Genomic DNA, 15,541 nt, shown 5'->3' with positions numbered 1-15,541 from the left:
TGATCGTTTCCAGGCTTAGGGCAGACAGCAATTAGTGCCTTGTCGGATATAGCCGAAAGGCCACCTACCAGCTCTGTCTATTTGCACACATCAAATAGGGAATCCAGTATTTCTGCCTTCCTCCATTTATAAAATTCCCCCAGAAAGACATCCTCTCCAGGGGCTTTGTTGTAGGGGAGGTTAGAAATTCCCTGAGAGATCTCTTCTTTGGTGATTTCTCCTTCTATCAGAGCCCTTCCATAGGCGTTAAGGCATGACAGTACGTAACAAAAGTGGTATTTCTTTTCCACGTCCCCACCGGTTTCCGAGCTGTAGAGGGTTGAGTAGCACACTACAAAATCTGAGGCAATTTCCAGGGGCAAGCAGAGCAGGTCTCTGACTTCACTGCGTATACCAGGAATCGCCATAGCCACCTCCAGCTGTTCCCGTTGAGAAGCTAAGAGTCTGTTGGCTTTTTCTCATTGTTCATAGTGCTACGTGTGCACTCTTTAAAGCATCTATTCTTCCCTGGAAGTGTATAGATATTTGAGCCCCACTTTTGAGGTTTCTAACTTTCGTCTATGGGTATTCGTGGTGTGTCACATGTACATTCGCGATTCTGAATTAATATTCGCCTCTAGTCTGGTCTGTTGTTCCCTCCAGCGTTTGTTGACAATCACTGCATCATGCATTGTCTGACCACGAATAATGTCTGTAGCTGTCACCCATAGGGTTTGTGTGAAGGAGACCAATTCCTGGTTTTCCTCAAAATAAGTGGAGACATGCAATTTCAAGAGGTGCTTTTCCTTGGGCATTTTATAATATGAGGTGTTAAGTCACCAAGGTTTGCGGACCAGTCTTATCAGTCCCCAGTTGTTGACCAAGTCGATCGGCCCAGATGTCACAGTACTTCACAAAGGTTGTAAACTGATTGAGTCCCATCAACTGGCCATATGTATGTATGGAGTAGGCAACAATTGTCAAGAAGACCTTGGTCATGCACGACGTCTCAAAGAATCGCCCTGTCCCTTAGACACGTCAACTGGACCAGTACAGTCCAGAATGGCATCTGGGGTACGATTCCAGTCACTACCCAAGATGGCTATTTAGGGCCCAGTTCTGTTAGAAGTCTATTGAGTCTAAGAAAAAAGTATTGTTTTGGCCCAGTAGGTGCATAGACGAAGCCCACGACTAATACCCTGTCTCCAATATGTAACTTGGCAGGCACGTACCTTCACCCTCATCCGTCTACATCTGCAGCACCATGCAAGGCGGTTTCTTTTGCAAACATAGTGCAACCCCACATTTCCTAGGAGTATAGGCGGATGGAAATCAACCATGATTTGGCCTGACAATCCCACATCTGTGAATAACTGTGCCCACCCAGTCATATTTCACTTTGTCGGCTTCGAAGGTGGAGAGGTGCGTCTCTTGCAAAATGGCAATATCAGTCCATTTAGAACCCAGGTACAAGAGGATTTTTTTCCTCTCCACATATTTTGTCAAGCCCTTAACATTCAAAGATACAATGTAGAGAGTAGTGACAGCCATCAGAGTGAGGACTGTAGATGGGAAATCGGGTAGCACCACTCCAGAGCATTGAGCATGACCATGCTCCCAAAGCCCCCCACAAGTGCCACTCAGAGCACTGCAGTGTTGGCAGACCTTGAGAGTAACAGGAGAATGCTGTAACCGATGCCCCACAGGTAACATGAACTTCAGGCCATAAGCTGTGGGACATCATTTGAACTTTCAGTAGCATGAGCATAGAGGATATCTCCAAACTGCATCAATGTTCTGCCTACCATACCTCCTGCTGCTACTACTCTTGCCTTGCTGTGCCCACTGATAGTAGAACCCAGGCACCAACACCATCAGTGTCTCAAAGGAGATGTCCTACTAGAAGATCACAGAGCAGTGCATCTTGCCCTGGCCCATCGACTGCTGCCTTTTATCTGTGATTTATTATCATGACACAGTAGTTCTCTTAGATGAGGTACTTGGACAGTGGGGGATTCCCAGTGTGCAAGCCATAACTGTATGAAAGTCAGGAAGGGCCAGCCATCTTAAAAGAGTGAGTTCCTCTTACAGTAAAATGCAGTTTACAGGCCAGAGAAATGGTTTACATTGACAGATGCCAAAGCAGTTGGAGGATACTAGAGAGCCGGCAGATAATTAAAATGCAAAAATCAGAATTAGTACCATAAAAGTAGTTTGGATGCCCATTCTCTCACCTTTTTGCAGAGTGTTACAAATCATGCACATTGTACCGACTTTAAGTTTGAAGCACAGAGGGATGGATTTACAAAAATTTTGCATCAAGGCTACATCACTTTTGTGGTACAGCCCTGATGAGTAATCCTTTTTGGCATTTACTAATGTCTTATTACGAGTACGGCAGTATACTTGCGGTGGAGGTCCAACCATCTCCATACTGCCGGCCGGTCTGCAGTATTACGAGTGTAGTGATCGGACCACCACAGGACTGCTGTGTCCGCTGAGGATCTAGGATCACACAGCAGTTAGGGAGCTGCAATATGCTAGCGGTGCCCCTTTGGCACCACTGAGCATGTTAAGAGTTACTTGTCCGCTGCCCATTTCATGGTGATGAAAACACCATAAAAAGGGTGGCAGAGAGGCAACAAAGTGTGCACTTACAGGGCCCCCTGCCACTTGTCAGCTTGGGGGTGCATGTTAGGCGCTTGTGGATTTGCACCCCCAGTTCCTGGATGGTGTGGCATGCATGCCACACCGTGCAGGAAAGGGCAATCGGCGCTCTCATGGTGGTGGGCTGCATGGTATGTTCTCCTATGAGCCTACCAGCCCACAGCCATGAAATCGCCTCAGCCATTCCCGCCCACTCAGGATTAAACTGCTGATTCGTCAGGTGGGCGTTCCACAGCTTTGGCGGCCCTCCAGCAAATGGCACTAAACCGCACTACACATAGCGTTGTGTGATTTAATAAATGCCAAGCAATGCAAGGCAGTGCATAGCTCGAACTTAACTTAATTTGTGTCAGGTAGGCATTACGTGAATCATGCATCGGCATTCCCATGCATCCAACTATGCATTTTGACACAAAGCCAGATTTACAAAGAATTGTAACTCTATGTTTGTGCTAAAAGGTATCCCTTCCTGCAGAAATAAATCCTGCCCCCAACGCAGGCACCCCTGCACTATGGTGCAAGTGTGCCTGCATTTGCGCTAGGCAGCACACAATGCAACAGCAGAAATACACCATACCTTAATACGCTTGGAGCATTTCTGCTCTCCCTCTCATGCAACGTACCACAGCAAGTTCCCTTGCTGCACTGAATTGCGTTCATTAATTGTAAATGTGCTCCATTTTTTTTACAAACAGCCTTCATATCTTCACATACAACCAGTTTGGACGCTGACACCCAGCTCCAATTTCTGCATCTGTGCCACATATTCTCTCTGAGGAATGGCAGCTGGATTAGTGACACCTATTGACTTCCTAGACTTCATTCATCAAGGGAATGTAGCCTAAGGAAAGCAGGCTTGGCTGCAAGACAACCTGCACGGGAACAGAAGGGCTGTTCTTCAAATATCAGGCTCTTTGGGGCACATTTACAAAGATGTTACAGAAAACAACGCAGCAACCAAACTTGATGCTCTGCCATGCATGAGAAGGAGATGGCAGGACGGAGCCATATGTACTAAGATAGATAAGGAAAAAGGCGTCTGTGTAATTCCTAACATAGGTTTTGTGCTGGAAGGATAATCTTCCAGTAAAAATATTATACTTGGACAAACCTTGGATGTGTGCTGTGTAGTGCAGCACAAATACAAAGCCTGAAAAGACTGGAGACATAAAATGTTTCTTCTTTTTAACACCAGCCTTAAAAAGGCATGATATGTTTCACCAAGCCCTGTCTACAAATGTTAGTATGAAAGGCTTTGCATCACAAACTGTAGGTGGTTCCTTGGGAACACCTATGTTATCCCCCAATGCACGCCCCTTTGCCCCCCCCCCCCCCCCCCCCCGCAACACAAAGCAGCACTAGCACTACTTTTCATACTTAATGGCGGGAAACATCCTTTGCAAAGGAACCGTTACAACGCGGTACCGTTACAATGCAGGATTTACAACAAAAGTCGTTACAACAACTTTCGCTGGAGGGCGCTCTAGGATAGGGGATAGTTTAATTTACTATCCAACACCTTCCCTCCTATCCACGGGGACTGGAGTTCGAATAGTAAATTAAACTATTCACTATCCAGCGCCCCCCAACGCAAGTCGTTTTAACGACTTGCGTTGTAAAGTTACGTGTTTTAACGGTACGCTTTGTACCGTCATACATCCCTTAATGGCTACTTACCAGCGCAATTATCGTTTTGTGCTGTAAAATATATCCCAGAGAAACATTTTCTGCCAAGTGACGCAATACCGATGCAAAACATTAGTAAATCTGTCACTCTATGTTCCCTTCAAACATCCATAGGTATAAACATTAGTGGCATTCTTCCCCATTAGCTGGCCATCTCTGGAAGAAAAATGTTACAAATAGTTCAATATACCTTTCAGGAACTCAAAACCCAAAGATGTGTACTGATTTTTTCCGACATGTGCACACAACATAAAAGATTGATATTAAGAGAGAAAATCTCCTGCAACAATATACAAGGATGTTTTTTGTAGAACAACAACTAGCTCAGGGTTGTAACAGTAAATGATTAACTGCTGATTATTTCTATTCATCCCATCAAAATATGGACAAAAACATAAATCACCTAAACGTCTTGCATGTTGTAGCACTCCTCCATAGTTCGCCTTTTGTAAAGGAACTGTGCTTATTCTTGGACATCGATGCCCATTTGTCATTAGCCTGCCATCTACAACCAATGGGCAGACTAAATGAGCTAGCCAAGCCAATGAAAGCATAACACTATGAGCTATGTAGCACCACCGGTAATCGTTAATTGGGAATTATTTTCATGGTTGGTTGAATTTGCATTCATCACTTCCCCCATATAAACTGAGGTATCTTCATTATTTTGCTTCCCGTAACAATGTCCAAAGATGGTGCCATTTGATACACCCTTCTGCAGTTCAGTGCTCACAGTGCTAAATCATCAGGGCACTTGAGGGATTTTTAAGAACAGTTGAGCAAACTCTAAAGAAAGGAAAGGAAAAGAAACGTAAAGACATTATGTGGATACATGCTGTCATCCGATCTTTCACTGCAAAGTGGGGACCAAGGATTGTTAGTAAACTATTTGCATGTCAAAGGAGCTAAAACATTTTAACCATGCTTCCTAGATCCCACAAATGCATTCATGGTCAATCCCATAGCAGCAACATTGTTGGACTTGCTAACAACACTCCTGGTGCATATTTTGATTCATGTATCCCTCCAAAAATGTATTTGAGAAAGAGACGTCCCAGGCCTAAGGGTTTGTACACTTCAATATGATAAGGGTGTACTCTACCATATCCTCCTGCACAGTCTAGCACTCTGGTGAGTGATCAACATGCAGAAATCATTAAAAAATGCGAGGACTTGTGACTGTCTAGCCTTGAATAGTTTCAAAGAGGTAATGGATGAATCTTCATGGAAACCTGTCTGCATTCCCATCTGAGGATTCAGCCTTTTGATCCACAGTGATTGCCAATTCTTTTACGAAATGGATCCCCACAGAAGCTTGACCACATCTTGACAAGACTGCAACATAGTCACAAACAATTAGAAAAAAAGTCAGCACACACACAATGGCAAGTCCCTCTTTTTTCTATTACAGCCTAGTGTTTTTTCTCTCTAGGGCCAGGCAAGTGACTGAGAAAAGCGTAAGTTGCTGGGTTCTCATGGAGAATTAATTTGAATCCTGGTTTCTAGAGAATGAGCCCCATAATACTCTGAACATTCAGTACAATACATGCAAGTTCGTTATACATTTGTTCCTCCTCAAACAGAGCAAGGTAACCCAGTGTTTTTTGTGCTACTGTGGGTGCGATACAACGTGTCGATTTTTAAAAGATCGCATTTTATTGTTTGGAAAGAAACAGTGCCATCTTGACAGCAGTTGGCATGTGGCTTAACTTGTTGAATACATCAGTTCGAGGTTGAACCTGGCGTAAGTCTCCGATGGGGGCTAGCAGATCTCTTGTGCAAGTGATGACATGCAAGCAGCAAGGGTGGGTCACCAGTATGTAGCGTATGTCTCTGGTTCCTCATGGAGAACACGTTTGATCAGCAACCAGAGTCTCGGTTCTCATGACAGTGATCCGGATGTAGTTTAATAAGCAGTATGCTTGAAGGATCAGAAGACTTCCAGTCAAAACACAGTAAGGATGAGGGAAAAGTGCCACTGAAAAAAGGTCAAAAGCAGGAACAAATACATTGTGATCCAGCGGGCCAGACTCAGTATACCACTCTACACCATTAGTCAGATAGCAAGAAAAAATTGCAAAGCATATGTTACAGCAGGACACGCCACTAGAATAGTTATTCACATTAACACTTACAAAATGTGGCGTCAGCCTTTACAAGTTGTTGCTGACACATGGAGTAAGTGATGTATAAAATTGCTAACATTATTTTTAATAAATATTAATGCTACATTCTCTTTTAAGTTTAATATAGGTTAATACAATACTGTACAATAAAGTAAATATTTTAATAGATTTTAATATATAGTTCCAATGGGCTTTGATTGTAGGCCTCTCCCTCCATTATTTTCTATGGGAAAGGTATTGCAGTAACAGTGATTGGCCATGTGTGCTGCTGGGCATACTCAAGCTAGAGTCCATTTACAACTGTTTAAGGTCCTTTTTGGCTGTAATAATGATAGAAGGGTAGTTTGTGAATACCAATGGGCTTACTCTTTTGTGGGTGGGGGCATGCCGATCTATTAACCGCTCCAAAACCTGCAGTTAACCCCTACATACTGCTCCCTAAACCCCTCCTATTTAGTACTAAGTATTGCCAATTTTCCAGCCCCATCCACCATCATATTTACTACAAAAGCATATGCATATGTGCTCTGAGATCTCCATAGTAGAAGATGAGATCTTTGCATGGAAAAGATCAAAGTTGCAGAGGCAGAGTCCTCTACGTGTAGATTTGGGAACAGCATATTTTAGTTAGTTTAGTGGTAATACTACAGTACTGTTAAACTACTACAAAATGCAGTTCATGTAGACCCCATAATGTGTTCATTATCAGCAGTTCCTTCATACATGCTGCCCTGACTTTATCTTAAAGCTACTCTTTCTTAATGAAATATCAATATTTGAGCAAAGTGAGATTTGAAGTCAAGGGATAACATAATAAAGCTACTAGGTTTGTCATGTGCATATGATGGAAAAATGCTGAGCAAAAACACATTTTTATTATACATCAAATGGCCTGTGTCCAGTCTAGAGCGGCATAGTACCAAACATAAAATTTAATACTATTAATATGTAAGAATATTTAATTTATTAATTTCCAAACTGTAAAATCACTTTGTAAAGCCATCAGTTATAAAAAAAAACAGTGCCGTGGTTGTTCACATTGGAGAAACAATGAATGTGAAAATGGAGCGAGGTTAAGGCTTTTCTTTACCTATAACTTAATTTGCAGGATAAACAGGCCATAGAAATGGACACCACAGAGACACAATGGAATACCTCGGACTGCTTTAATCACCGACAGTATATATAAGATTAAAAAATGTTTTCTTAAAAGTGCCAAGGTCAAGGAGGAATTGCTGACCATGGAAATAAAAAGGAAAAAGAGAAATTCCACAGGCAGACATCATACTGATTGAGATTGTATTATAAATGTTCACATATGGAAGTATTTTAAAGCTCTCACCACCCTACATTATTTATCCTTACGTTAAGTTACTTTGTTTATGCATACCTTCAAAGATCTGCACACGGTGGATGTTTGTGCTATGAGTTATGATTAACAATTTTGAGATGAGTGATTTGGTCGCTGATAATTTTTAAACATAACCATGCATGAAAGAATACATAAATTGATGTTTATTATATGAATGGGGTATGAAAGGTTTCTTTGGGCTAGAAATAACAAAGAAACCTTGGTAAAGCAGAGTTTGCTCTGATGATGCCACACAAAGATATAACTATTCTAGGACAGACAGTCTGCAATAGGATAACTGAAAAATGGAAATAAAAGGCGTTTTGTTAGGGTTAATAAAGTCACAGCATATAAAAATATTCCATATGTCAATTTACTATTTTGTGAAATTGATTTCAGTCAATCCATCAATCAATCAGTATTTCTTAAGTGCAATTACTCAACCGTGAGGCTGTCAAGGCGCAGGGGGGTGCTGCAAGTCCGACTAGGCGCTAAGGTTCAATCGAGGAGCCAAGTTTTCAGATCCTTCCTGAATAGGGTCAGCGACGGGGATAGCCTCAGGTGGAGAGGAAGGGTGTACCAGGTTTTGGCAGCGAGGTAGGAAAAGGATCTCTTTCCAGTCCTGGTCTTGTGGGTCTGAGGGACAGTGGCGAGGGCCAGTTGAGAGGAGCGGAGGTGTCTGGTGGGTATTAGGGGTGGGCGGAATTTGTGTAATCGTGTTACGCAAATCTCAGCGAAATGGTAAAAAATCTCTGCGAACACACAGAAATTCCGCAAACATGAGGAATTGCTTGTTCGCGATGCTTTTTTGCTGTTCGCAATCGCTGTTTGCATGCTCGAGGGGAAATATCTTGCGAACATGCATTTGAGAACGCGAACAAGCAAAAAATTTCACGAAGGCGTGGAACACTGAATTTTGGGCAATTTTGCGTTCTCCGCAGAATGCAAAATTACCCAAATTCCTCAAATTCCGCGAGCGGAACAGAATTTACTGCTCAGGCCTAGTGGGTATGTGGAATGAGAGATGGTGGTTCAGGTATGCTGGTCCGGCGTCACGGAGGGCTTTGAGGAGCTTGAAGGTGACTTTTTTGTTGACTGTGAGTCAGGTGAGTTTTCATAGGTGTTTAGATATGTGGCTGTGGTGGCAGATGTTGTAGAACAGTCTGGCTGCAGCGTTTTGAACATCCTGAGGAATTTCTGGTTGACACCTTCGTAGAGTGTGTTGCCGTAGTAGAGTCTGCTGCTGATGAGTGCGTGGGTGACCAACTTTCTAACCTCAGTGGGGATCCAACTGAAGACGTTTATAAGCAGGTGAAGAGTATGAAAGCATGATGAGGAGATGGCGTTGATCTGGTGGTTCGTAATGAGCGAGGATTCCAGTATGATGCTAAGTTTTTTTGCGTGGGTGTGGGGGGATTCCTAACATGATGGGCCACCAGGAGTCGGCCCAAGCAGAGGTGTTGGGCCCCAGGATGAGGACTTGGGTCTTGTACGAGTTGGGCTTGAGGCAGATGTCTTTCACACAGGTGGCGACAGCCTTCATCCTGTTGTGGAAGTTGTTTCTTGTGAATGTGGGCACATTGGTGAGGGAGATGATAAGATGGGTGTCATCAACATAGGAGATGATGTTGAGTCTGTGGTATCTGACGATGGCTGTTAGCGGGGCTATGTAGACGTTGAAGAAGGTAAGTGTGGCATCTCCCACCTCAGGGGGGAGGACATAACATATCTATGACACCCCTGTCCCTGCGGTCGCCGTGGAACACACCGAGATGACATCACGTAGAATGTCACCGCGGACAACATTCTCAGGCGAGCGCCGGGGCTTTAGGAGAAGGTGAATAGCCAGCGAGCTGTGGTTGGGGTCAGTTTATTTATCGCTTGGATTTGCTTGAATAAAGGCGTTTGTCAACTTCAAATACAGCGTCTCTCTTGGTTCACGAGACACCACACTGGAGACGAGGACTACGGGACAAAACCATGACCCCAACACGCTGAGGGAGAATAAACAATAAGAGGTTATCAACGGAACCAGGAAAAATTATTGAAAAACAGAGAAAACTGGAGGAACTCACCGCTCGAGGAAAAGGAAGTACTGGTGCCATCGTCACTGCTCCTGTGCGGGTGAGGTCGAGACTTCCACCGCTGTATATGGAGAACTGCGGTAAGGCAGAGAAGTCGGTATCAACACCCTTGGGTCTAAGCGCTGTGGTAGAGCAGGTCAAGACGTGGACAAGAGAAGTCTCAGCCCTTATCTTCCGGTGAGTGTGGCGGAGCAGCAAGGGGGTGCAGGGGACTGCATCAGCGAGAGGAGAGTGACAGGAATATTTGGGAGTTCGTGGCGCATGCAGGCGAGGGTGAAGAGCAGTGGACGCTTGCCACCGCTCGGATCGAAGAGAGACTGCGGGGGAGGCCAGGAAAGCGCCCCACGGGGAGGTCTCGAGGAGACAAGGTGTATGACGAAAGCCTGCACCTGGCTACTCGTCGTGAGGCAGGCAGGTTCAGCGGAGTCACGGGGAAGTGTGAGGAAGACTTTGGCAAAGTGAGGATAACCACGCATCAGTAAACGTAGCCCTAGGAGGCTGGAAGTACCACTTGGCTGTTTTCTAGCAGTTCCTGTCACCTGACGGGAAAAGGAACTGTATGATAACAACAGGAAGGAGAGGATGTTAGAACATCTCCCAGAACTGGGTGCACAGGAAGCAAGGGGATTGAATGAATTCGAAGTTAGTCTCAAGAAACTAGATCTACACTACCTTCCCAAAACTAGCATTTACAGTTATGGAAAGGTACCATTTTGGGAAAAGGGGGCAGAAAGAAGGGGAAACTTTTGAAGATTTTGTCTCAGATCTACGTAAGCTAGCTGCCACGTGCAAGTTTGGGGGTGCATCCGAGGAAAGGATTAGAGACAGTTTGTGTTAACATGCAGGACTGAGCGTGTGCGGGAGGAGCAATGGTTAAAAGATGATCCACCACTAAGGGAGGTACTTATAGTAGCTAAGCAGGTAGAACACATGATGCAGTGGGTTAGTGAAATTAAGCAAGACAATGAAAGCAAGAACAGCGAGAACAAAGTTAAAGTGAGTGAAGTGGTGGCCGAAGGCGAAGGCGAAGGTGTGTTAAGGAGCAGAAGAATGTGCAGAAAGAACAGAAAGAACAGAAGGAGAACAAAGGGGGATGGAGTTTCAAGGGCAGCTGCTATAGGTGTGGCAAACAGGGATACATGGCGTTTGACAAGGAGTGCCCTGCATTGAAATATACGTTCAGTAAGTGTGTCAGAAAGGGTCCTTTTAGACAGTACTGCATAAGTGGTCAGGGTTACAAGAAGCAGGGGAAGGATGACACTGCACGGGTGTGCGATGAAATTGTCTTGCATGTGCAGAGCGGACAAATCAGCAACCCTAAGGACATGATAACGGTTGAAGAAACTGGGTTGTGGAAATTTGAGAAATTGATGTGCATAAACAGCGTTCATTATCCCATTTTCCTGCTCCTCTCCCTGTAAGCACCATGAATACCGTAAACTATTGACCGCATCACTCTGCCAGTAAAAGCCCGCACCCATATGTACATGACAGCCATTTTAGGCACCCTGACCTTTTTTCCTGCTCATTAGAATCACCGGCTTCCCTTCTGCGCGTATCTGAACCCCCCTCCCTCTCTCACATGCATAGACTATGAAACCCTCTCCCTCTGCGCGACCCTGCCCTGAAAGGCAACCCTCCTGCTTGACCCACGCAAACCCCCCATTCCCTCTTGAAGAGGCATCCTTCGCCTTAGCTGACGTAGCCCTCCCCAGCTGCACCTGACTGCCCCCGCTCTCTCTCGCACGAGTCATAAGACATCTCTCTCTCTGTCCGACTCTGTCCCTGTACACACCCTGGCTCCTCCGCCCCTCTCCCTCACACGGGCAAGTCATAAACCTTCTTCTTCTGCAAGACCCTGTCCTTGGGAGTCACGGCCGCGCCTGACCAGCACCTCCTCTCCTTTCATGAATAACCCATCTGTTAGTAAACCCTCCCTCCGCGATTGACTGTCCACACATGTCTGAGGTCATCGCCTAAGCCAGGAGAAACTGTTTACTGCCTATTGTATGGAATCACTCCTCTTCAAAGGACCCACTATTGATCCTGGGCACCCCACCCCCTGGGCTATGATCAGGCGCACACATCCTAAAAGTTGGCGGAACACTCAGCTGCGTGATTACCCTCCCCTCTTATCAGCAGGTCAAGGGTCCCTATTGTGAACATATGTGGGGTAGGATTGACACGAGGATCATGGGGATGTCCTTTCCGTGTTTCACAATGTCATGATTGTAATGCTAAGTGTTCTGTAAAGTATAAAAGACGACGTTGCAGCTCACTTGTTAGAGCACCTCCCGAAAGACACTGTGTTTCGTGTCCGAAATGACAGGCTCTCCTCATGAGAAATAAATCCTGTTCTTGTGACTCCGGCTTCCAGCGCCCGTCTCTTTATTTTGGTAACTATTCAGAATGGGAACTAAAGAGGCGACTTGCGCCAGCCATCCGGGCATCGATACTAGTATGGACCCACATTTTACAATTGGCGTCCCAACGCGGGGTCCATCAGTGACATGAGGTCCAGTAAGAGAGATCCAGACGATGAGGTGAATATCTAAATGATCGGAGTATACCTGCCTTGAGAGGGCCCTCGTCCGGCTGCCGATTGAATGAACTTCACCGATTCTGAACGAACCTCTCTCGAGTGACCTACTGTCCTGACTGGAAGCCCACAGGAATGCTGCATAGAGTAAGAGAACGATCGGGCGCTGGAAGGGGAAGACGAAGAACTATCCGCATGGTCCGGTCCGGGTAAGATTAAGTAGGGTGTTTTTACGCCTGATTGGTAGGGTGGTTCTATCCACCTGATTGGTTGATTGATTGTATTGGAATCGGTATTTGTATACTGATATTGTTGTTATTGGTTCATTTAGCTTTGGATGCTACTTGAAATATTGGTTCTCTTCTTGAGAACGAGACATTCTCTGTTTGCAAACGGCGGTGAATAGGAACGTTCGCCCCTCTTTGCAGATAGAGAAGGGTAGGTAATGCAGACTTTTGTCCCCGTTGTAATCCGTCATGCCTACTTTTCTCCCCACTGATTGTTTGGAATCGATTAATAATCGATTGTTGCTCTTTGAGATCTTCCCTGTCTACAAACAGAGACGAATAGAAATATTCTGTCTTCCTTTATGGATAGCGAAGGGCAGGTAATGCAGACGTTTGTCCCCGTTGTAATCCGTCATGCCTGTTTTTCTCCCCACTGATTGATTGGTTGCCTGGACATTGTTGTTCCAGGAATTGTTTCGTTTGAGGTATTTTCTATTTGCAAACAACGTGGAATAGAAATATTCTGTCTAGTCTTTGCAAGTAGTAAAGGGTAGGCTATGCCCCTTTGTGAACTCGTCAGTCCTACCCACTCCCCACTGATTGTTTATTTGGGGGGTAGCTCGCATGGTCCGTCCAGGAGGCTACCCTTATGGAGGACATATGCTCCCCACTCATGGGCCATTTAGTGGAAGTAGACCATCTGGTCCGTCCAGGAGGCTACCCTAGTAAGTGGAAGTACATCGTTTGGTCTGTCCAGGATGATACCCTAATGAAGGAATATATGTTCCCCTTTTGATCGATAATCTAGTTCCACCCCGGACCATTTATTGGAGGTAACTCGTCTGGTCCGTCCAGGAGTACCCCTAATGAAAAGGACACATAAAAATATGAAGTGATCACCGCACCCTATTAACAAGAAACTTTAGCTCGAGACACGCTAAGGAAAAGAAGAATAAAAATAAAAAGAAATCAGGCTAAGTCAGTAACCCCCTGATGAGCTTTTGACTTCACTAAAAATAAGTAACATAAGAAACAGTTCGTAATAAGAAATATAAAATGGCGAAAATTTTGACAGCAAGACAGCCACGAGGTAGCTAGGTTCTGCTGCCTACTCCTGCTCCAAACATGTCTGCCTCATTGCCCACCACGCCCAAATAACGGTCACATGAAATAGATACAAATCAATAGGTACCTACCCCCATTCCGGAAACTCCCGAAGTGCCACAGGTCCGCGGTTACGCCCATCCGGAAGGCGAGGCCTCGAGGCATGCGGGGCTCGCCTGGCCGCAGTCGGAAGGGGAGGCTGTGGGGCGGACGGCCCAGAAAACCGTGATGGCCTCTCCTTCTCTCCTCTTCTGCTGCCCTGCAGGCCACGGGGGGGCTGTCTTGCCTCAGCCACCGACCCCCCCCCCATCTTCAATAGCCGGCACGGCCAATACCGAAGCGGTGGAGCCGAGGAACGGCGCAGGGTCGCTGGAAGGGGGAGGCGTCGCGAACGAGCCTCCCCCACCTCCCTCCAGGTGGAGGCTTCCAGCGACACCCCAACGCTCTTACTTAAAGAGGGTCCACATCGAAAAGCGGTCTTTTGCCCGGGACGGGCACACGCCCCATGCCTTCTCTCCTCAACTTTGAAGATTCTATGAGAGCCGGGGGGCCCCCCGACCCCTCTGCATGGGCGCCCCCGTCCCCCTCACTGGGACCCGCGACATCGACGCACTCCTGCCGGCGCCAGCCTCAGTTTGGAAATGGCTAAAAACACAGCCAAGGTACAGACTTGATCTGTTCCGGTGGAACACCAGAATGACCCGGTAGGAAAATTGTTGCCGCCCTCCCCACTCTTTGACTGATGGTCCAAATTGTTAGACTGTTACCACATTGCGAAAAACTTTTTGAACTGCCAACGGAAGGTTCTGGTTCCAACCAGGAGTCATTGGAGACATTCTGACTATACTGGAACCGGCCTGACCTCGCCCAAAATGGCGCCGATACACGAAACGAAACTTTCGAACTCTCTGTTCACCCGGATTGCTCGAATATTTATGCTCTGAGATATGTATGCATTTTTGGACAATGAAAGTCGATAAGATGGATAGTGATTATGTGCTTAGAGAAGAAAGCAATACAGATATTGATCATGTGTTTGGACAATGAACTGATTTAGGGTGGGTACTAATTATGATTGGGAACAATGAATTGGTATAATTTAGGCACTGAATGAGCATTTGGATAATGAATTAATGAATTAATTGAAGAACTGAATTCTTGACATGCATCATGCTTGCTCTGTAGGAAAGTTCGATACGATTTTATTGCACTGCCGCACTTTATGCAATGAACTGCCACCAACTTCGTTCTTCTTATGTACAGTTCCAATCTGCTCCGTGGCCGGTCCACTGGGTTGTAGGCCTGTATTTATACACCAGCACTTTTTATTAAAAGTATTTTGAAAAAGAAAGCATAGTTGTAGCGGTTGCATTAATGAGTTTTGAATGTATTACTACTGTGAGCAACGAGAAAGTATGATGAAGGCTGAAGATTAAAAAGGACCCGATATTTAGCAGCTACATTATGTGTCACAGGCAGCCGGAAAAGTGTTTTAGACGCTTTAAAACGACACCACAGAAATACCACCTGACCGCCACCCTTGCACACAACCAAAAGGGGTCGCGACCAAGTAACTCATGTAGATACACAGATCGTCAATGATTATCTATCTGACATTACTGGTCCCTCTGGGCTTAAAGGCCGAGATGGTAAAGAAATGCACTACGTGGAGATAGGTCGAGTATGTGGTAGGTAAAAACATTTTTCGGATTACTGCATGCTGATGTGGTTTGAATGCTGCCCCCCCACCCCCTTCTTTCTCCTCCCTTCTGCAGGTC

This window comes from Lissotriton vulgaris, chromosome 4_1 (assembly GCF_964263255.1).
Source record: "Lissotriton vulgaris chromosome 4_1, aLisVul1.2, whole genome shotgun sequence".
Classification (NCBI taxonomy): Eukaryota; Metazoa; Chordata; class Amphibia; order Caudata; family Salamandridae; genus Lissotriton; species Lissotriton vulgaris.
The sequence above is the reverse complement of the archived record's forward strand: the minus strand, read 5'-3'. Positions refer to the sequence as shown.